This window comes from Sarcophilus harrisii, chromosome 1, assembly GCF_902635505.1.
Source record: "Sarcophilus harrisii chromosome 1, mSarHar1.11, whole genome shotgun sequence".
NCBI lineage: Eukaryota > Metazoa > Chordata > Mammalia > Dasyuromorphia > Dasyuridae > Sarcophilus > Sarcophilus harrisii.
The window spans coordinates 394,943,020-394,966,912 of NC_045426.1; the positions used below are offsets into that span (position 1 = coordinate 394,943,020).

The 23,893-nt window shown below is 32.7% G+C and overlaps 1 protein-coding gene and 1 pseudogene across 1 annotated transcript in view; one reads left to right on the top strand and one right to left on the bottom strand.

The window, feature by feature from the left end:
* ADCY2 (adenylate cyclase 2) overlaps positions 1-23,893 on the top strand; it is a 605,008-nt gene that overhangs the window by 347,635 nt on the left and 233,480 nt on the right. The gene's annotated exons all lie outside the window — the stretch shown is intronic.
* LOC100928442 lies at positions 22,775-23,547 on the bottom strand (annotated as a pseudogene).

The following is a 23,893-nucleotide window of genomic DNA, read 5'->3' on the forward strand; positions in this document are numbered from 1 at the left end:
GCAAACATTAACAAATGACAAGATGTTACATGAAATTTTTAAAGCAACTGTTCTTAGCCATTCCAGACATCAGGGGTGGCCTAATCCTTTTGAGTCTGAGAAAAGAAAATATTTTGGAGAAGGGCCTTTTACTAAAGATTCTAAGATTATGCAAGCCATAATGACTTAGAAGATAAGCTACTGTAACTTATTGGAAATAAAACAAGTTCAATAAATAAGAGTAAGCTTTTATAAGTAATTCCTCCAGTTCAGCAGAGGCTATCATTATGATGTTGTCAGGGTCACATAGCTGGTTTTCCACATAAAGGAATAGCTGCAATAAAATGTGATCTTAGTCTTAACATTATTATCCTATGCTGCTCTTCACCATCGGTCATAAATAAGAAAAAGTGTTCAATTTTATGTCCTTTATATGCAAATATTATTTTGATGATGAAAAACAAAATGGAATTATTCCGTTTTTATTTGGATACTTAGGACTTTATAAAAGACAAAGAGTTCATTATTATGCCTTTTCAAATACTGTATTTTTATGGGCAAAGGATCAATTTATGGAGCACCTAATTCTAATTAAAGTACACTCAACTGAGTGTAGTAAATTATACAAATCTTAGAGGCTGTAGGTAACATAAGTACTATTTACTAAGCATCATACTGTTAGTAATATAGCAAAACACATTTCTATAGAGCCAAAAATGGAATTATCGAATCATTTCCTGTTGCCCTCTCTCACACACATTCTCTCTTTATATGTGAGAACAGCTTAAATTAACAAATGCATAACCATAGTAAAAAAAACTTCTGGTTTTCCATGTGGGTAAATAGTATCCTCTCAAAGTATTTGCTACTGTAAGGGGGAAGGAAAGAAGAAAAACATAAGCATGGGTTAACAAGATGGCAAGAAATACAAAATTATTCATTTTAAACATAAATGTGAATGGAGAAAGCTCCCCCATAGAGAGGAAGTGGATAGAAAATTGGATTAAAAGCCAGAATCCTGCAATATGTTGTTTATAGGAAACACACTTGAAACAGGGTGATACACACAGAGTAAAGGTAAAAGGCTGGAGCTGAATCTACTATGCTTCAGGTGAAGTAAAAAAAGCAGGGGTAGCCATCCCGATCTCAGATCAAACAAAAGCAAAACCTGATCTAATTAAAAGAGATAAGGAAGGGCACTATATCTTGCTAAAGGGTAGCATAGATAATGAAGCAATATCAATATTAAACATAATGCACCAAGTGGTGTGGCATCTAAATTCTTAAAAGAGAAATTAAGAGAGCTGCAAGAAGAAATGGACAGCAGAACTATAATAGTGGGAGACCTAAACCTTGCACTCTCAGAATTAGATAAATAAAACTACAAAATAAATAAGAAAGAAATCAAAGAAATAAATAGAATACTAGAAAAGTTAGACATAATAGATCTTTGGAGAAAACTGAATGGTGACAGAAAGGAGTATACTGTCTTCTCAGCAGTTCATGGAACCTATACAAAAATCGACCATCTATTATGACATAAAAACCTCAAATTCAAAGGTAGAAAGGCTCACACACACTGCATCCATCATCATCATCATCCCATTTATATATCATTTTGATTTTTGTAAAATATTTTTGATTATTATCTTACTTTATCTTTAAAGAAATCTTAGGCATCAGGTAATATAACCATCCCCATTTTAGAGATGACAAGATTGAAACAGACAGAGACTAACTAATTTGCTCAGTCACAAAGCTATTAAGTGGTTGAGGTTAAATTTGAACTCAGATCTTCATGTTTATAGCACTATTTACTGTGGCACCTTAGTTATTTTAGTAATGAATAACAGAGCTCGAATCTGAAACATGATATTTCAACTTCAGATCCAGCAATTTTAAGTGTATAATGACAATGAGTTTTCATCTGCAATAGCCTCAATATACATGTTGTCAAGAGATGAAGTAAAGTTGTAACAACCCCTTCAGATACACTCTTGCTATTTTATTTCTGAAGCCTGCCTACTTGACCATGAACTGAAATGTTCCTGAAAAGTAGCAGTTCATTCAGGGAGATTTAAAGCCAGATTGATGAATAACTTTTTACTATAGAATGTGAAGAATGTAACTTCTAATTTGGATCATTAAACTGGTTCTCCTAAATAGGAAATCACTGGCATGCTGTAAATCTTAGGATCTTTCATTTTTACAAGTTTGATTAAGAATGAGTAAGAATTAATTTTTAGATCTTCTGCATTTATATTGTCTTTAAAGTTTCTCCTAGACATCTAGATTTGCTACCTTGCCAGTTGCTTGAGGGTGCTGTTAAGGTTAGTATTTCCAGAAAATGAAGTCTATGGTATGATTTGCAGAAAAGAACCAAAATTGCTATCCAAAACTAACACCTTCTACTACCCTGACACTTCTGATTCCTTTACTTCAGTAGACTGATGATTTCATTAATGCCAGTATTTTTTTTCCTTAAATACAGACAGTAATTCATTCTTACTTTTTTTGTTTTTGCTCAAATACTTCCATATTGTCAAATTAATAAAAGCTTTCAATATGTACACAACACATACATATATATACTTGTATGTGTGTGTGTGTATATATATAGATATAGATATAGATATATATTTATAGAGAGAAAGAGAGAGAGAGAGAGAGAGAGAAATCCATGGTATATTTGTGTATAAACACATGCACACACACACACACACACACATGTATATGTGTGTATGTATATATATGTATATATATGCATATACATATGCACACACATACACACATCTTTCATGTAAAGTGATTCTCACCATGACTTAGTGGCTCACCTACAATTTTTATTTTTTGTCATACATCATGTTCTATAATTAATCATTATTAATTGCTAAAAGGCTCACTAGGGGAATGTTGTAGATATTGATTATGTATAAGAGTGTGTGTATATGTGTATATATGTCAGGAAGCAGCTTCAGATTCAGATTAATTTAAGTTCTCTATAATTTCCCAAATAAGGATTTCACTTTCTCCTCCTTTTCAAATTTGCTATCCATTTCCAATTCCCATTAAAAATGTATACAGATATAGTTGCTGGCTATAAAGACTCAACATCAATTAGTTTTTCAGTCCTGTCACATGTTCTGAAATTCACCACTAAAGCAATGCTGGAGAATCAACTCAAAAATGAAAGAATGCTATCTACTTAAGTTCAAGATAAACAATTCAGTATCACAGTATACAAGTCTGTCCTCCTATCACTGTAACCAAAGTGACCAAAGTTTCTCAATTTTATGAATATCTACAACATTTTGAAAGAACACCCCTAAAAGATGTAACATCATAGGAATTGAAATGCTTAATTAGGAAATCATAAGTTGACTTTAATAAAAGGAAAGTTTGTCCTTGTGGTACAAAATAAAGCAAGACAGAGACTAATAGAATTTTGTCAAGATCACTGATTGGTCATAGCAGATATTCTTTTAAAAATTCAAAAGGTGATTCTACACATGAAAATTACCAGATGATCAAAATCAAATTATGCAGATGATCATTCTGATGGCAGAATGTGAAGTAGAGTTAAGAAGCTTCTTGATGAAGGTAAAAGAGGAGAATGAAAAAGCTGGCCTGGAGCTTAATATTAAAAAAAAACCTAAGATGAGGGCAATTGATTTCATCACTCACTAACAAAAAAAGAAAGAAGAAAAGAAATAGAAGTGGTGTCAAATTTTGTATTTCTGGGGCTCAAAAATCACTGCAATTGCAACTGCAGCTATGAAATTATAAAACACTTTCTTCTTGAAAGGAAAGCTATAGCAAATCAGAACAGCCTCCTAAAATACAGAGTCAGCACTTTGCCATCAAAGAGCCATATAGTCAAAGTTATGTTTTTTTCCATTAGTAATGCATATTATATATACATTATATATATATAATGTCATCTTATAACATTATAAGCCTATAAGAGTTGGACTATAAGAAAAGTTGAATGCCATACATTAGACAGCAAGTAAATTGAGTCAATCAATATTTAAAAGAAATCCATTCAGACTATTCATTGGAAGAAGTGATATAGTAGCTGAAGCTTAAATAATTTAGCCACATAATGAAAAGAGAAAATTGATTGGAAAAGAAAATGATATTGGGAAAGATGGAAATGAGAGGAAAAGGGGATAGCAGAAGATGAGATCTACATATAGTATCGTAAGTGTCATGAGCTTGGACAGACTTCAAGATAGTGGATGATAGGAAAACCTGTCATGCGATAGAAGGTATGAAAAGTTGTACATTTATTAAATGATTGAATAACAACACCAGAGCCCCACTCACTTAGATTGCAAAGGTCTTTTAGCCTTCATAGATTCCATTTTAAAATACAAATATCCTTGTATGGAAAGCCTCCAGTAAAGCTTATTAAAGTATGTGTAGAGTGCATGAATTGAGGCGTGGTATGCCTGAAAGAATTTTCTGTCCAGAGTCAAATGTCCTGCATTTAAATTCCTGTTCTGATACTTGCAATTTGTGTCATGTTCATCACTCTGGGTCTCATTTATTTACCTGTAAATGAGTTCAACTTGATCTCAGAGATTCCTTGAATTCTATATTTGAGAACCTTTGAGTAAATTAGGATGCACAGAATATATTTCTCAAGGTTATCTATAGATAGGAGATTATATTGTAGGAATTAGTACTTGAAGTTTAGAGATGGTCAAAACTATAAAATAAAGAAGTAAAAATTCTACAAATCTAGTATCTCTAAGTGTATATAAATTATAATAGTGTGTAACATTCTAAGATGGCACATCTGAACCACCAGCTTCAGGTATATCTGGTTCAGTAAAAAGAAAATAACTTGGTAGGCATAGTCCTCTTGCTGTCTATAGATGGAAAGTAGTTGGTAGAAGGGACAGGAGATGTCTTCTGAACAGACAATACTTTAGATATAATAGCTTTCTATTCTCACTCACACTTTAAACAAATGATTTTTCAGCTTATTTCTGCTTTACAATTTTACCTTCAGAAGTTGCCATTAAAGTGCCATGGAGAATTAAAGGATAATTGTCTATGCATCAGTGGACTAAAGTGATTGAGGAGAAGTAGAAAGCACATAAACATGATACCTAGAACTTATGTCAAAATGGGCTGTTACCCTGGCAAGTTGTTTAGCAAAGAATATAGTCACATGGGACTGGAAAGATTGTGAAATAATTTTTTCAAAATATTATGTTATTCATCTACTGGTCATCCTGCCATCTGCGGGAGGGGGTGAGGGGAAAGAGGTAAAAAATTGTAACAAGAGGTTTGGCAATTGTTAATGCTGTAAAGTTGCCCATGCATATAACCTGTAAATAAAAGGCTATTAAATAAATAAAAAATAAAATAAAATAAAAATTAAAAAATTATGTTGCATTGACAGTAAAAAAACAAAAACAAAAACAAAAACAAAAACAAAAACATTATGTTATTATAAAAGTTGTGATGTAAATGGACCATAAATTGTAAGATATTGTTTTCATTTGCATTAATAGGCAGATGTTTTGTTCTTCGTTTCCTTAGACTTTGACAATTTTAGTAAACATTTTTTTTGTTTACAAGTTTATGTTTTACTTAAATTGGATTGTGAGCCATGGATGAAGAACAGAAAAACCTATGAAATAAATGGTCAGAAGATAAATAGTACAGTATTATATATTTAAAATGTGTAAATCTTACACATCAGTTTGAAGAGTTGGTCTCACATTTTTAATTTTAGGTTAGATTATCAAAATATATTTTATTAATAATAATAATAGTAATATAAATAAAGTAACAAAACATTAAAACATTCATTAAAATCTTAGCTCAGGAACAGAAATGCTTTGTAATATTTTACAAATATCATGTAGTGTTTCAGTGTATGCAGTCATATTTTTCATGCTACCAAGATATTTAAACCTTTAAGTTTTGTCGGTCAATCTATGTATAGAAGATATTAATTACAGAGAGTATGAGGTCAACCTATGTCCCCTTCATGGTTTTTATTTCAGGTTATATCTTTGGTTAAAATATTTTTTTCATTGAGATTCTTGGATGTCCTATATGGATTTGGGCAAGTTATAACTTTTTCCTTCTGCTGAACAATAAGTATTATTATCTATCTCTTGAATAAAGACATTATAACACTATTAACATATTAATTGTGTTAAGTTAGTTGCAATACAATTTGACTTTCAAAAGGAAAAATGGGCACCACTGATTGTTTTGTGAAGTTTCCTAAATTAACTTTTTAAGTGAACATGCTTTTGTTTTTTTCTAATCAATCAGATATGTTACAGTAAACACAATCTTTTGGAATTACTATAATATGACTGGCTAGAGAATATTTTATATTCATAGCATAAAATATTTGTAAACTATGTTGGTGCTGACTTAAATCTTAAGAGGGTTTAAAACTAATACTTATCCTTTATAAAACAGCAGTTATTGAAGATTTCAGATACTCATTGAAGACCTATTTTTTTTTTGTTTTCTTCAAAAATAGTTGCTTAATTATCAGAATAAATAAGTGATGGATTATGGGGAAAAAAGGATACTTGCTTTAGTGAACTGTTTTTAATTAAAGACAGGTAAATAAAGCATTTATTAAGCACTTAATGTGTTTCTTAAATTCTTGATGGTTTTTAAAATCAATGGAAATCCATAGTTTAAATATTACATCTGAAAATTTCTATCAACAATTTATTTAGTAAGACCTCTAGAATAAGCAGATACATTTCATCTTAGACTAAGTCCTCAACATTACAAATTCTAATTTAATACACTCAAATTAATCAGTGTTTTTGTTTATATTATAAAAATAATTGCAAAAAAATTTAGAGGTTGGGCATCAAGCAAACATTTATTAGCATTATTTAATGTACTTGGTCTTATATGTGGTGCTGGGGATATTCAGACAAAGGTGAACCATGGTCTGCTCTCACAGAAGCAACATTGTAATTCAGGGAAGTTACAGGACTTTTGTTTCTACTCCTAATAATGGGGAATTGACAAATCTAGAGGAGAGTATTAGCTTCTGATTTCTTTTAATATTATGTAATATTACAAAATAAGTAAAGCTACTCCCCAATCTGATGTTAATAATCTGTTGCTCTTCTAATAACCATTGTTTAGTGTCTTGACAACTTTGAGCATAAAACCTCTGGTCAAAAACAAATCACTACATTTTCTTAGCGCCATATAAGCAGGGAATATTTGGTCACTTTTTGGTTTATCCATTAACATCCCCAAAAGATGATACTTAGATTATTAATCTTAAAAGCAATGTTTGCTGTCTCCCATAGAAATTAGAAAGAAATTAGAAGAAAAAAAAAACCCAACAATAATAAAAGCTAGCTTTTATAGAATGCTTTAAAATATGCAAAGGGCTTTTAAGATTATTTCAGTTTATCTTCACAACAATCCTGGGAGAGAGGTACTATTATTATGCCTTTTTACAGATGGAAAAACTGAGGGAAGGAGAAGTCAAATGACTTGGCCAATATTAGATTGAGTTTAGTCTTTATGACTCCAGATCCAGCACTTAATTTATTGTGCCACCTAATCCCTTCTTTTAAAACTTTTATGTCCAGGCATGGATGCCATAGTGGATAGAATTCTAGAGTTGGAGTTGAGAATTCTAGGAGTTCAAATCTGGCCTCAAACACTTACTAGCTAGTTAAATTTGTACAAATCACTTAATCTCTGCTTGCCTTACTCTCCTCAACTATAAAATGTGGTAATGATACCATTTACCTCACAGAGTTGTTGTGAGAATCAAATGAAGAAATATGAGTAAAGCATTAAGAACAGTGCTGTACTTTATTCATTTACGTAACAATAGTACAGACAAATACCATTCACTAATCATCTCTTAACTTTGTTTCCTTATACCTTTGCTAAAGCAGAATTTATAATAAATTTTATTACTATGTTAATAACTTTGAATGTTGTAATTGACAAGTTATATTGTCTGTTACTATGAACAATATGTGTTCTTTTCTTTAAAATATCATAAGTATGTTGTCATTTTTATTGACAAAGAAACTGAAAAAAGGATCAGTCATAAAAATGAGTAATATAGAAGGAAATTGAAATAGAAACTGATAGTTTTTGCAATTTTCCACAATGTCACTGACAGAATAATCTTTCTTTTTTAAAATATAATATTAGCTTTTTTTTTTTTTGCAAAATTTATACAAAGAGGGGCATCTAGATGAAGCAACAGCCCTGAAGACAGGAGGACCTGAATTTAAATCTGGCCTCAGATACTTAACACTCCTTAAATGTTTGTTTCCGAGCAAATCGTCTAACTCCAATTGCTTCACAAAATACATGCAAAGATAGTTTTCAACATTCATTCTTGCAAAACCTTGTGTTCCAGTTTTTTCCCCTCCCTTCCCTACATAGCAAGTAATTCACTATAGGTTTAAAAGGTGCGATTTTTCTAAATTTCTACATTTATCCTGCGGCACAGAAAAAATCAAATCAAAAGGGTACAAAATGAGAAAGAAAAAACAAGCAAACAAACAAACAGCAAAAACAAAATGGTGAAAATACTATGTTGTGATACATATTCATTCCCCATAGACCTCTTTCTGGATGTAGTTGGCTCTTTCTATTACAAGTCTATTGGAAATGGCTTGAATCACCTCATTGTTGAAAAGGGTCAAGTCTATCACAGCTGATCATCACATAAGCTTGTTGCTGCTGTGAACAATGTTTCTTTTGTTCTATTCACTTCTTTTAGCATCAGTTCACATAAATCTTTCCATGCTTTTAATGAAATCAGTTTGCTCATCACTTCTTATAGAACAATAATATTCCATTTGTCTTTACATACCATAATTTATTCAACTATTCCCAAACAGATGGTCATCCATTCAATTTCCAGTTCCTTATGACAACAAAAAGGGCTGGTGCAAACAATTTTGCACTTGTGGAATCTTTTCCCTTTTTTTTATCTCTTTGGGATACAGGTCCAGTAAAAACATTCCTGGATCAAAGGATATGCATAATGGTTTTATACCCTTTTGGACATAGTTCCAAATTACTGTCTGGAATAATTGGAGTAGTTCACACTCCACCAACAATGTATTTGTGTCCCAGTTTTCCCCTCATCCCCTAAACTATTTATCATTATCTTTTCCTATCATCTTAATCAATTTGAGAGGTATGAAGTGGTTTCTCAGCACTGTGAAGACCTAATTTTTAAACAGGAAAATAATATAGCCACATATACATTAAGAATTCCATGATTATTATTGCAACAGGTATAGATGCATTATTCTTTTAGATAGAATCATTGTTATGAGCCCGTGATGTCATTTATTATATAGAGAGTCAAGAAGGAAAAGAATAATACCAGAGAAATTGAAACCTTGCTGGTTATAGCTGGATTTAAGTGAGGGAGGAATGTGCAAAGAATGTCACTTTCTCCTTCAGAGCCATCTGGGTCCAGTGGGAAGATATAGATCAGGAACTAGAGATGGCTTTGGGGGCTATGATAGAGATTAGTCTTATTAAGCTAAGATCTTTCCCAAGTCATAGTTGGCATCATATAGCTAATAGAATCAGGGTGATACAGTGGACTAAACAGTGGTTTCAAAATCACTGAGCTCAAATCCGATCTAATAATAATTGCTGATATAACTTTGGGCAACTTATTTAACATTCTTTGGTTTTAATTTCCTCAGCTCTAAAATGAAGAGGAGTACTGGATAAATTCTGAGGTCCATTCTACCTCACAACTGATGCCCCACTGTTCTAACCTAAGAACTAAGCACTTCATTCATAGTCACAGAAAGTGAAAACATCCCTAGGGATACCTTCAAGAAATTTAGATCTTCTCTAGAGGATTTATTTTAAAAGCATGGATGAAATCAAAATGAAATCATGGTTCTGAGTGAGAACTGAGATATCATGTTTTACTAAAACAGTGTGGCCTGTCATTTCCAAAATACATAGAGAATTGACTCATTTATAAGAAATCAAGCCATTCTCCAATTGATAAATGGTCAAAGGATATGAACAGACAATTCTCAGATGAAGAAGTTGAAACTATTTCTAGCCATATGAAAAGATGCTCCAAGTCATTATTAATCCAAGAAATGCAAATTAACACAACTCTGAGATACCACTACGAACTTGTCAGATTGGCTAGAATGACAAGGAAAGATAATGTGGAATGTTGGAGGGGATGTGGGAAAACAGGGACACTAATAAATTGTTGGAGGAATTGTGAATACAGCCATTCATTCTAGAGAGCAATTTGGAACTATGCTCAAAAAGTTGTCGAACTGTGCATACCCTTTGATCCAGCAGTATTTCTATTGGGCTTATATTCCAAAGAAATATTAAAGAAGGGAAAGGGACCTGTATGTTCATGAATGTTTATGGCAGTTCTCTTTGTAGTGGCCAGAAACTGGAAACTGAGTGGATGCCCATCAATTAGAGAATGGCTGAATAAATTGTGGTATAGGAATATTATGGAATATTATTGTTCTGTAAGAAATGACCAGCAGGATGATTTCAGAAAGGCCTGGAGAGACTTACATGAACTGATGCTGAGTGAAATGAGCAGGACCAGGAGATCATTATATACTTCAAGAACAATACTATATGATGATCAATTCTGATGGACGTGGCCATCTCTAGCAATGAGATGAACCAAATCAGTTCCAATAGAGCAGTCATGAATTGAACCAGCTACACCCAGTGAAAGAACTCCAGCAGATGACTAAGAATCATTACATAGAATTCCCAATCCCTATATTTTTGTCTGCCTGCATTTTTTATTTCCTTCACAGGCTAATAGTACACTTTTTCAAAGTCTGCTTCTTTTTGTAACAGCAAAATAACTGTTAGAACAGGTATACTTATATTGTATTTAACTTATACTTTAACATATTTAACATGTATTGGTCAATCTGCCATTGGGGGAAGAGGATGGGAGGGAAGGAGGGGAAAAATTGGAACAAAAGGTTTGGCAATTGACAATGCTGTAAAATTACCCATGCATATAACTTGTAAATAAAAAGCTATAAAAAAAAAAAAAAAAACAGTGTGGCCTGACTAACCATACAACCTCCTTTCCCATTTAATATTAAGCCTACATTCTCTATTCTCTGCGAAAGAATGTTCAAGTCCATTCATAATGCATAGAGACTTCCAACTCATCACTATATAATTTTTTTCTTATATGATGTTATTTTCCTTTTATCACAAATTCATATTGAAATTGTGTGCTTTTACTTACTTTTTCCCCCCTTTTTTGTTATTTCTGTCAGTGTTTAGTATTATGCTATGAATGTAGGACACAATGTAATATCCCATACTTGTTTATTCTATTCTCACTTTTTTTAGGGGATTAGAGTTTCTTGATCAAAATAATAAATTAAACAGGCTGGTGAGTCTATCTAGAATTTTGAGAGAATATTCTCATGGAGGGAACATTTATGGGTACCTTCGACAAGATCAAGGATGCAACCTGAAGATTGATCAAGGACATTATCTGAACCTAATAAATTGATAGGATAGTGAGTTTTTGATTGGAGCATTTAACTATATTGTTTTATAGAAGACATTTGTATGGTTCTTATCATTTTCTAGAGTTTGGATATTACTGTTTATAGGTTGCTTGATTGACTCAGACTTCCATAGAATGACCACATAAGAGAGCATCCACCCATTTGTGATATCATCAGTCACAGATATAGCCTCTTTTCCTTGTTGGGGAAGACAGACCAAGACAAAATAGCTCCTGGCTGGGAATTTGGGTAAGTGTTTCCCAAGAGCTGTTAATGATTGTCTCAGAGTAGAGATCCATGAGTTGTATATGAAATTATGGCTCATGGCTAAAAAAGAGTTCTAGATCCCAAATTGCTGCCTCTAGTTTTGAAAAGGCAATTATATAACTTCTTAAGCTAATAAAAAGCAAGGGTTGAGAAAAGAATAATGTGGCCATGTGATAAAAAAAAATTCCTAGATTCCAACCTCCTGGATAGAGCTAAAGGTTTTCTTTTATTTAACGATTCATTAATTTTTGACATTTACTAATACAAGATTTTGATTTTCATTTTTTCTACTTCCTCTCACTTCTCCCCAAGACAGGCATCAATCTCATGTAGGTTATACATATATAATAACATTAAACATATTTCCACATTAGTCATTTTGTGAAAGATGAATCAAAACAAAGGGGGAAAAACATGAGAAAAAAAATGAAAATTGTATGCTTTAATCTTCAACCATACCCCCTAGTTCTTTCTCTGGATAGGGATAGTATTTTCCATCATGAGTTGTTATATTCTCTTCTCTACAATATAATCATTCTCTGGGAGCAGGTTTCTGGGGGTGGGGTGCTTCTGGAGGCAGTCTTCCTTTTAGTTCAAAGTAATAATCACCTCCAATGCAGCCAGCTGTTAAAGTTCAGATCCTTTATTGTCTCCTTCAAAAGAGCCCCGTTAGTTTTCTTAGAGGCCTATCTCTCTCCTTGGTTTCAAGAGCTCTTGCCGCTAGTCTTTTGCCTCTGCCAGCTTCAGCCTCTTGTCCCTTTGGTTCCAAAGCTTCCTGAATCTGGCTCTGCCTCCGAGAGTGTGCTTATGGGTTACTGGGCTTGTCCTTCCTGACTTGTGAATATCATGGACTTCTCTCTGACTTGTGAATGTTGTAGAACTCCAATGTGTACTAAATACATTAGTGAGCAAGAGAACTGTTAAGTACCATGCTAAATTAGATAACTGGCTTAGCACCTTGTAAAAATTCTAACAATGAGTCTTTTAGAATTCTCTTAGATCATTGCATTGCTGAGAAGAGCAAAGACTACCAAGTTGATCATACATGCAATATTGCTGTTATAGCAATATATAGAACACAATGTTCTCCTATCTCAGTATTAGTTCATATGTCTTTATTTCTGAAATTTGCCTGCTCATCATTTATTATAGTATAAATAGTATTCCCTTACATTCATTTGCCACAATTTATTTAGTCATTCCCCAATTTGTGAGCATCCTCCCAATTCCCAGTAACTTACCACCACAAAAAGAACTTCTGTAAACATTTTTGTACAGGTGAGTTCTTTCTCATTTTTATGATCTCTTTGGGATACAGGAGATCGAGGATTTATTCACGAATGTTAAACTTTAAGTTCAAGAAATACAATCTGGGGTAAGTTCACATCTTGAGGTAGACTCTTTAGTAATACAAATTTCAAAAGCTATGGAAGCCTGTCTTTCAGAATGATATGGGAGATTTTTGGGTGTAGAATTCCTAAGTCCAATCCTAATAAGTAAAGAGGATGTTCTAGGTAATTTTACTCAATACTGTGTTAGAAAGGAAGTTTCTGGTTAAGTTGCTCAAAAGTCTATCAATCTATCTTGTGTGAGAAAGGGAACTTCTTGGGAAATACTTGGAAGACATGACTCTTACAGTTTAAAAATCAGTAAAGTATGAAAGGCACAATAAGACAGAGCTAATCCAGAGACCTAGTCTTTGCCCTGCATTATTGCTGTGAGTTATTCATATATTAAAGTTTTCTGGCAAATGTGTTTGTCTATTTAGCAACCATAATTTAGGTTCCTTTCAGGGAGAATTGAAACTTCAGGGTAACTCCATAAAGATATAAGCTGTTATGAGTCTCCCTAGGGAGGGGGGGGGGGGCAGAGGGAAATGGAATATGAATGTTGTGGAAGTGTCTATCCAGCATGGCCCAAAGCATTTCTCTTGAAAGAGAGTATATGACCTTGGAGTAGTAGTATGAGGCTGAATGTCTACAGCTATAATCTTGGTAAAGTATAGACTCATCGAAATGTCCCAGTTACCTTGTTACAGAAACCCTAAATTCATTTAACCTCCTAGAGTGGTCTAATCCATGGGATAGCACAATGAGTTTGGGTGTCTGTATAGGACAATAAGGAGAAGACCTGTGCTCCACACACACACACACAAAAAATTGTTTTGCCTTAGTAATCTTTTTTTTTTTTTTTTTGCAAACATACCTTAACCATGGCTATAGGCTAATGGGGAGAGTGCCAGTTTTGGAATTAGGCTGACCTGGATTCAACTTTCTAGCCCTAATTATATGAACATGGGCTGCTTTCTTTGCCTCTGTATTTTCAAACTCCCCAAGACTTTTGCAGGCAGTGTCAATAAAGGGAATTCTTCTCACTGAGGAAAATATAGATCCATCTTAAATTTAGATGACAAGAGGTTGTTTGCTCCTTTCTGAGCTATCCTGTTTTAGCTCCACGGTTTCATACAACACCCTAGCTGTGGGATATGTTTTTTATTTGGTGTGTGTGTGTGTGTGTGTGTGTGTGTGTGTGTGTGTTTGAATTTGTTTCCTTACATAAAAAGTAGCAGATGGTTTCTGAAGAGAATGTGGCACTAGATCACTCACTCATGGAGAATTACCAGAGTGGTCCATGGGCAGAAGTTGTTCTTCCACAATAAGGGAAAAAGGGAAAAGGGGAAACATCATTTCACTCCGACCCTCCCTTATTTCTGAACTTTCAATAAGAATACATTTTAGGGCAGTCACCTTTGTTATAATTCTAATTGCATTTCAAAGACTTTTCATTTTCTGGAATCTACCTAGAAAATCTATTATGTGGGGAATTTCAACAAATGAATGAAAAATCCAATCAAATAGACTGCTCCAAGGTACATAAAGATAGATCCATGATGATGGATTAGAGGCAGCAACTCAAACTCTCTCAACATTTCTCTCTAAAAATTTTAAAATAATACCTCAAAACATGGAGTGACTCAATAAATATAATAAGGGCAAAAGAGACATTTTTCCAACCTAAGAAAATTTAGAGGGTTTACAAGATAGATCTGGGTAGAGGTCATTCTGGAGCATACACACATGGAAGCATAAACAGCAGCTTTGGAAGCTCTTTGTGCAGAGATGCTAAGAGTGTTGGACAACTAGTCAGAAAGAAATTATAAGGGATCATTGTTAGCTTTGTATTTAGCTGACGCTAATTAGCAATTCTATTGCCTATAACAAGTTTTGGGTGGTAGCTCCAGGATAGGGAAATGAATCTGTGGTCAGTTACAAGGGAATAGCTGCCCTGGCCACAGTTCCAGAGCCAAGAGCAGTATTAGCACTTGTAGCTGCAGAGTAATAGGGGACCTTAATTAGTAAAGAATAAAGCACAGACCACATCTATTCCTGGATCATACCATCTTGGAAGCACCAAAAACTTTCAGATATTTAGAACTAGCACTAAAAACAGCCACACAAAAAAGCTTATAGAGTAGAATAATGCCTCCCCAATTCCAGGTGAATAAAGTCCAATGAAGTTCAAAGTCAAGAAATACCTTGGAAAATTGATCAAACAACAATTTTAAAAAATAACTTGACCATAAAGAATTACTAAGATGTCAGGGAAGACCAAGAAAAACACTCAGAAAAAGATAACAAAGGGAAAAGAGCTAAAAACCAAAGCTTCAAAAAAAAAGCCAAACAAGTATTGCTTGAAGATTTAAAAAGATAAGAATGTTCAAATAAAAACTGGAGAAAATGGGAAGATGACAAAAGTAATGGTACCTTAAGAGGTGCAATAGTTGAAAGTAGAATAGACTTTTGAAAAGAGACAGGATAAAAAGATGTAGAAAATAATAAATACAAGAAAATGAGATAGAGGGAAGAACACAGTAATCAGAGGAAGAACATAGTAATCAGATGAACTCACCCAAAAAACATATATCAGAATGTGTTAGAAACCAGAATCCAACAATATACTATTTACAAGAGACCATTTGAAAGAGAAAGACACATGGTGTTTAAAACAAAGGGCAGGAGCAGAATCTAATAAGCTTCAGTGGTAGTAAAATATTTTTTGTCAGGGTTAACTGTTGTGTACTCAAAGAAAGCAAAATCATGATTAAAAGAGATAGAGAAAATACATTTTGCCAAAATATAATATGAACAAGGAAACAGAATCAACAAATTTATAGCTAGTTTCTGACAAGTTCTTTGTTTCTAAAATATGTAGAAAATTGATTCAAATTTAGAGAAATGAGTCATTCCTAATTTACAGATGATTAAAGGATATAAGACAGTTTTAAGAAAAAGAAATAAAAGCTATCTACAGTAATATGCAAAATTGCTCTAAATCAGTAGTGATTGGATAAATGAAAATTAAAACAATCCTGAGCTACCACCTTATCCTAACCAGAAATGACAAATTCTAGAGGGGATAAGGGAAAATAGATATAATATTAAACTGCTTGAATCAATCTGAAGAACAACCAATATTCTGTAAACTATTTGGAAAAAATAGGTAAAAAGAGAGTCCTACCAAATTCCTTTGTGACACAAATACGATACTGATATCTAAACCAAGGAAAGCCAAAACAGAGAAAAAAATTACAGTCCAATCTCCCTAATCAACATTGATGGAAACATTTAAAATTAAATATTAGCAAAGAGATTACAGCAACTTAGCAGCAGCATAATACACTATGACCAAATGTGATTTATACCAGGAATGCAAGGATGGTTTAATATCCGGAAAATTATTACCATAAAAGACCATATCAATTACAAAACCAACAGAAGTCTTATATAATCTCAATAGATGTAGAAAACCTTTTGACAAAATTTACCACCCATTCCTATTAAAACACTAAAGAGCATAGGGATAAAAAGAACTTTTCTTAAAATAATGAGCAATACCTATTTAAAACTAATACCCAGCATTATTTGTAATAGAGAGAAGCTGGACTCATTCCCAGTAAAATCAGAGATGAAATAAGGATACCCATTATAACCATTATTATTCAACATATTACTAGAAATGTTGGCTTTTGTGATTTAAAAAAAATTAAAGGAATTACAATAGGCAATGAAGAAATGAAACTCGCTTTTTGCAGATGATATGGTGATGTACTTAGAGAATTCTAGAAAATCATTCAAAACCTCTTTCAAAAAATTAACAGCTTTAGTAAAGTTGCAGGATATAAAATAAGTTCACACAAATAATCAGCACTTCTATGTAAGATTGACAAAGCTCATCAGCAAGAGATAGAGAAATTCCATTTAAAATAATTATGGACAAAATAAATAAACTCCAGAATTCTATGAATACAATTATATTTAGACAAATAAAGTCAGACTGAAACAATTAGAAAATATTAGTTGCTTATGGATAGGCTAAGTTTATATAATAAAAATGACAATTGTGCCTAAATTGGTCTACTTGTTCAGTGCCATACCAATCACACTGCCAAAATATTATTTTATAGAACCAGAAAAATTGATAATAAAATTAAACTAGAAGAACAAATGTTCAAGAATATCTAGGAAAATAAAAATACAAAGGATGGTGGCTTAGCGGTACCAAATCTAAAATTATATTATGAAGCAGCAGTCATCAAAACCATTTTGTTACTGGTTAAGAAATACTGGTGAATCAGTGGAATAAATTAAATACACAAGACACAATTATCAAGGCCAATAGTAATCTAGTATTTGATAAACCCCCGAAATTCAGCTTCTGATTTAAATACTTACTATGTGACAAAAAATTCTGAGTAAACTGAAAAACAATTATGTCAGAAACTCAGCACAGACAGACAGATAGACAGAGTTCTATATCTCACATCATAAGCCAAGATAAGGTCAAAATGAGTACATGATTTGAGTATAAAGAATGATATCATAAACAAATGAGGAGAGCAAGGGATAATTTACCTATCTGATATTTGGAGAAGGGAAGAATTTGTGACCAAAGAAGAACTAGAAAACATTATGAAAAGTAAAATAGACAATTCTGATTATATTAAGTTAAAAAAATTGTAAAAACAAAACTAACAGAAAAGATTAAAACTAACAGAAACAGAAACTTCTTGTACAAGAAGTACAAAGCTAGGGGAAAATCTTTACTACCAGTGATTCTGATAAAGGTCTCATTTCTAAAATTCAGATCTGTGTCAAATTTATATGGATACAAATCATTCCTCAGTTGATAAATGGTCAAAGGATATGAATATACAGTTTTCAAATGACAAAATTAAAGTCATCTATAGTCATATGAAAAAATGCTCTAAATTGCTATTGATTAGAGAAATACAAATTAAAACAGTTCTGAGATACCACCTCACACCTCTCAACAGGAAAAGATAATGATAAATGTTGGAAGGGATGTGAGAAAACATGGCTTGTTGGTGGAATTATGAAATGACCCAACCATTCTGGAGAACAATTTGGAACTGTGACCAAAGGGCTATAAAATTGTACATACTCTTTGATCCAACAGTGCCTCTATAAGGTCTGTATACCAAGAAAATTATAAAGAAGGCAAAAGGACCCACATGTGCAAAAATGTTTGTAGCAACTCTTTTTATGGTAGCAAAAAATTGGAAAATGAATACATGCCCATCAATTGGGGAATGGCTGAACAATTGTGGTATATGAAGATAATGGAATTTCATAATTCTACAAAAAATTATGAACATGATGATTTTCAAAAGGCCTAGAAAGATTTATACAAACTGATACTGTGTGAAACAAGCAAAACCAGAAATTCATTGTACACAGTAACAACAAGAATATGAGATGATCAACTATGAAATTCTTCGTTCTTCTCAGTGATTCACTGATCCAAAGCACGACCAAAATAGACAGAAAATGTCATCTGCATCCAGATAAAGAATTGTGGAGATTGAATCTAATTCAACACATGGATGCTATGTTCACTTCTTTTTGTGGGTTTTTTTTCCCTCTCATATGATGTTTCCCTTTTGCTCTGATTTTTCCCATTCATAAAGCAATGTGTATTAAAAATAAATTAATTTTTAAAAATCTGGAAAATAATTTGGAATTCTGAACAACTGTGCATATCCTTTGACCTAGCAATACTACTACTATTTTGGCCACTTCCCAAAAAGAGGAAAGAAAAAAGAAAGGGATCTATTTGTACAAAAATATTTATTGTGGCTCTTTGTGATGGAAAAGCATTGAAAATTGAGAGGCTATCATTAGGAGAATGACTGAACAAATTGTGCTATATGAGTGTGCTGGAGTACTATAGTACTATAAGAAACAATGAGAGTAGTGGTTTAAGAATAAAAAAAACAAAAAATATGGCAAGACCTACATGAAATTAATCGAAGTAAAACTGAGAAATACCAGGGAATGACTGTACACAATAACATTAATGTGACTATGAAGCAATGAAAATCACATGTGAAAGATTTGTTTACTCTGAACAAATCAATGATTCAGAACAATTCTAGAGGACTCATATTGAAAAAAAAAATGCTGTCTTCCTCTAGAGAAAGAACAATGAAATTTGAGGTCAAATTTAAAAAATGTCTTTATCAATTCATTTATTTTTGCTTTGTTATGTGACCAATATGTAAATATATTTTGCATGATTTCATATATATGATTGATATATTGCTTGCCTCCCTAGTGAGTGGAGGAAGAGTTGAAGAGAATCTATTTTGGTAAATATCCTTTAGTAAAATAATTTAATTATAGTAATTAATGTATATGGGTAACAGTACACTGGATGGGGTTCATGGGTGACAGGGCTGGAAACTACAGCTCTTTCAAATTATCCTATGATAGAAGTCTGAAAGAAAAAACAGTTAGCTCTTATCTGAAGGAAAAAATTTCCCAGTATGCATTGAGTTTAGAAGATTGCACCTATAGTGCACTAGAAAAGGACAATTTCTAATTCCTTTTGGTTAGCCCTTCAAGTACCAGAGCACTCTTGAAATATTTTAAGGTTGGGTGATACCATATGCAAATTAGAAGGGCAAGGGATAGTTTACCTATCAGATCTTTGGAGAAGGGAGGAATTTATAACCAAAGAAGAACTAGAAAACATTATGAAATGCAAAATGAACAACTTTTATTACATTAAATTAAAAAATTACATGTAAATGTTATTGTCAAGTAGTTTATAAAACCTGACCTATTGTTAGCTCATGGCATCAAAAAAACAATACACAATTGGAAAATGATAAAATAATAATTTTGTATCACCACTATGATTAAAAGATAAAATAAATAAAAATAAACTCCTTCTAGAACAGATATAAACTTTTAGCAGCAAAAATTTATTATTCATTTTTATAAATGCATTTCTATTATATACAAACTTAAGTCACATATTGTTCATAGATTACATATTTGAAATAGGCTTAATATGCCTTACTATTCTGAAGAATCTAATCAACCTGAATTAAGCAATGATTATAATGTGTTTACTAATCGTTTTTTCTTGTCTGCTTCAGATATCTGACATTTTGATTATATAGACATAACTACAGAAAGAACTTAGACATGTATAAACATAAATATCCATGTGTATACACAGCAAGAGTTGAATTCTGAGACTTGTGTTTCATTGAACTAAACATGGACAGCAACCAAATATAATCATTTAGACATGCAGGCTTATTATATATTTTCTTTAAGAAAACATTGTTGAATAGTCACTCACTTGTTTACTAAAATAGTATATTTAATGCAATCTCTCATTCTAACTATAGTAGAACAGACTGTCAAAAAGATATTAAGACCATTATACTTTTATTCATGATCTCAAAACATACTTGCAAAAGCCATTATATTTGATTTTTTGATGAAATTGTGATATGCTGTGAAATGCATAACTATATAATGTTAATTATACAAAAACAAGGCATTTTTAAAGCATTGCAGCCAAGTATTATATGGCACTATAGTTTACTTAATCACTTTTACCAACTTGATTCATTAAGTCTGAGTCTTGTAAGCCAAGCTTCTACTTCAGGAAGTGATTCAGTTTTAGAAACAGAGCCAAAGAACTCCATTTGCTTTTCTTTGATACTTTTTTCTATGTCACAGGTTTCTGTCCCAACATCCTTGATTCTCACTATAAATGAATGTCTTAATTATAATTAAGTTCCTTGGAAACAAGAGTCCTGGTTGAATTGCAATTGAGTTTGCTGTTGGAATGGGACCCTTCCACAGATTTCTTCTTCTGGCTGCTAGGCATCCAGCAGCAGGAGTTAATCACTCCTGTCTCAAAACCCTCCATTTCACTTTCACATCTATCAAGTGTGTCTTTTTATGGATGTTCTGCTTTTACTTTCTCTGCTATTCCCTTGGCTATTCTAGCACATTTATCTTTTCCCTCAGCTTCTCTTCCTTTGGTGTACATTGCTTACATGAACATAGTTCTGAAATTATTTAAATAAGTAAAAAATTCTTTTACAGACACTTTCTTCATATCAATAGTATAGTAGCCCATTTGTTCATGAACAATTTTTCCATGTTTTTATACATTATATAAATTTTCTTGGAATTGTTCTTTTACAAAGATCACAAAACTGGATATCTTTGTTTAAAAATTGCCATGCTTGTCCTCAGAGGAAGGAAAGGAATCCAAATCCTTCTCAAACTGCTGAAATTGCCTTCCCATCTGTGTTAAATTCTTTTCTAGGTTTATTGCAAAGACTGTTAGGTTTGTCTATGTGCTTCAAAGTATCAACAAAACTCAAAGTAGCTGGATATTTATCTTCACATATTTCAGTTAGAAAACAGAGCAATGTTGTTTTCTTATCTGGTGACTTTGTGTCTTATAGTTTGCAGGAAAAAACTAAGGTTTAATCAAAGATCTAGGCATTCATTCATGTAGTTTCCCATTAGCAACACAAGTTCCAATACCTTGCTGAATTTTTGCTCTCTTTGTCAAAGGCAGCACTTGAAAGCCATGATATCCAGTTTGAGGCTATTCATCTGCTCCTCAAAGAGAATGCAATTTAGACATTGCACTTTCACTGCACTCATCCCAAGAAATTATTCTGGCTCACATAGGTTATTATATTCATTCTTGAACTTAGTGGATTCTGCTGCTCCTGATCTCGCAGGTGCTTTATTAATTTCCTAATTGTAGATTCAACTAATTCATCTAACTCCAATATCATTATTTTTATTTCTTCATTAGTCACATGAAAAGAATCCAGAAAGATTGAAAGATTCTGGGCAACTTTGGAATCCAGAACTTTTAATTTTTTTAATTCATTTCTTTATTGTTCTCTTCTCTGAAAAATCCTCCTCTTCCTTTTTCTATTTTATTTGACAGCAAAACCTATTCTCAAGTTTAATTTGCAAGTCTGTGTTTCTTACTTCTTATTTACTTTTGACTGGAAAGATTTCAGTTATTTGATAAAGTCTGATTTTTTTTTTTGCAAGTCAAATGGGGTTAAGTGACTTGCCTACATTCACACTGCAAGTAAATGTTAATTATCTGATATCAAATTTGAACTCAAGTGCTTTGGCTCCAGATCTGTACTCTATTTATTGTGTCATCTAGCTGCACCTGAGGTCTGATCTTTTACCTGTTCAATCTTTTCATAGTGGTTTCAGGTTTGATTTTTTTATTTGTTTTAATACAAATGGTAGTGTTCATGGGGAGGGAGATCAGTGCACTCCTAGAGATCATAAAGAGAGTGGTGGAAAGAGAGGACTACCAAAAATCATTGGCATTCCTGAAATCAGGGGAGGAGTTGGTGGAGACAGGTGGAACCATATCTCTCTACCCAGTGACAGGAATTGCAGTGGAGGTAAATGGTAAACAATTACATCTTCTCTTGATTGTGGTTAAAGCAAGAAACTAGGATTGTGGTTAAAGAACCAAAAGCCTATACTTCTGGCTGCAGCTCAGTGATTTCTTTTCTTTTATTGGGACAGTTTCTTTTTCAGATTTTCTGCAAGATTCTCATACTTTTTTCACATTCTTCTAGTTTTTTCTTGATCAATATAAATTGATCAACCTACAAATTGTCTTAGATCTCTACCTAATTTTTACATGTAAAATTAGGATCTGTTACACTTCTATGTAATATTATCTGAGATATGCATTCTTTAATTAATTTGAAATACTGTGACTGTATGAAACACTTATTTCTGATGAGCAATAATGTTGAAATATAGAAAGAAATTATCCTTCTGCTCGTTTCCTTCAATGTGCTCCATAACATATTGTAAACATCATTCACTTCATCAAGTTCAGCTCTAATACCTTCTAAATGATGAAAGAAGTCAATAAAATATTCCTCCTTATGTTCATCAAACACTTTAAGCTGTGTGCCTAGACTATCACTTTTGATGTGTTTCAAATTAGCCAGAATTTGTTTCAAGCCACAAGCCATAAATTAATTTCTGATATGAAGTCTGAATTCTAAGTCATCAAGAAATGTAAGGAAGCCATTGATGAATTCTTTACAATCTATTTTCATTTGAACAGAATTTTCCTGAAGACTTTTACAATAGAAGAAAACCTCCTCCCACCTTCTAACTGTAGTTAAGGTTTCTGAAATTTTTTCAAGGGTATTTTCCTCTCCAACAATACATACTACTGCAGAAAGAAGTTTAACAACATTCATTATCAAATTGGCTTGTTGGGAGTCCATGTCCTTGACCAATAATGACAAACACTTTTCTTCTCCCATCACTTTTTAAACCATACTTCCTGTTCAACAAAGCTTTCAAAAGCTATATGACTTCATGCTGATTCCTCCCATATTTTTCTCCATAGATTTTATTATTAATCAGTTTTTTCCACAATATCCAGCAATAACCCAAGATCTCCATGTCCAAAGTTTTTCACCCATCTGATAGATTTATTAGTCAAAGATACCCATGGGACTCTAAGCAGGTGAGAAGACTTTTGTCCTGAAGCTCCCATTTGCAATTCAGTGATGAATTCCTGTAGTGATATTTGTCTCCTACTTGAAACATCCCACCTTACAAGCAGTATTGATGTATTGCAGCTCCATTTCTCTTTTGATACTGAAGTACTTTTCCCATAATGATGCTTTTATAATATTCATTCAAATTCATATCTTACATCATTTTCCCCCCAAAAAAATGCCAGGAGTTCTTTCA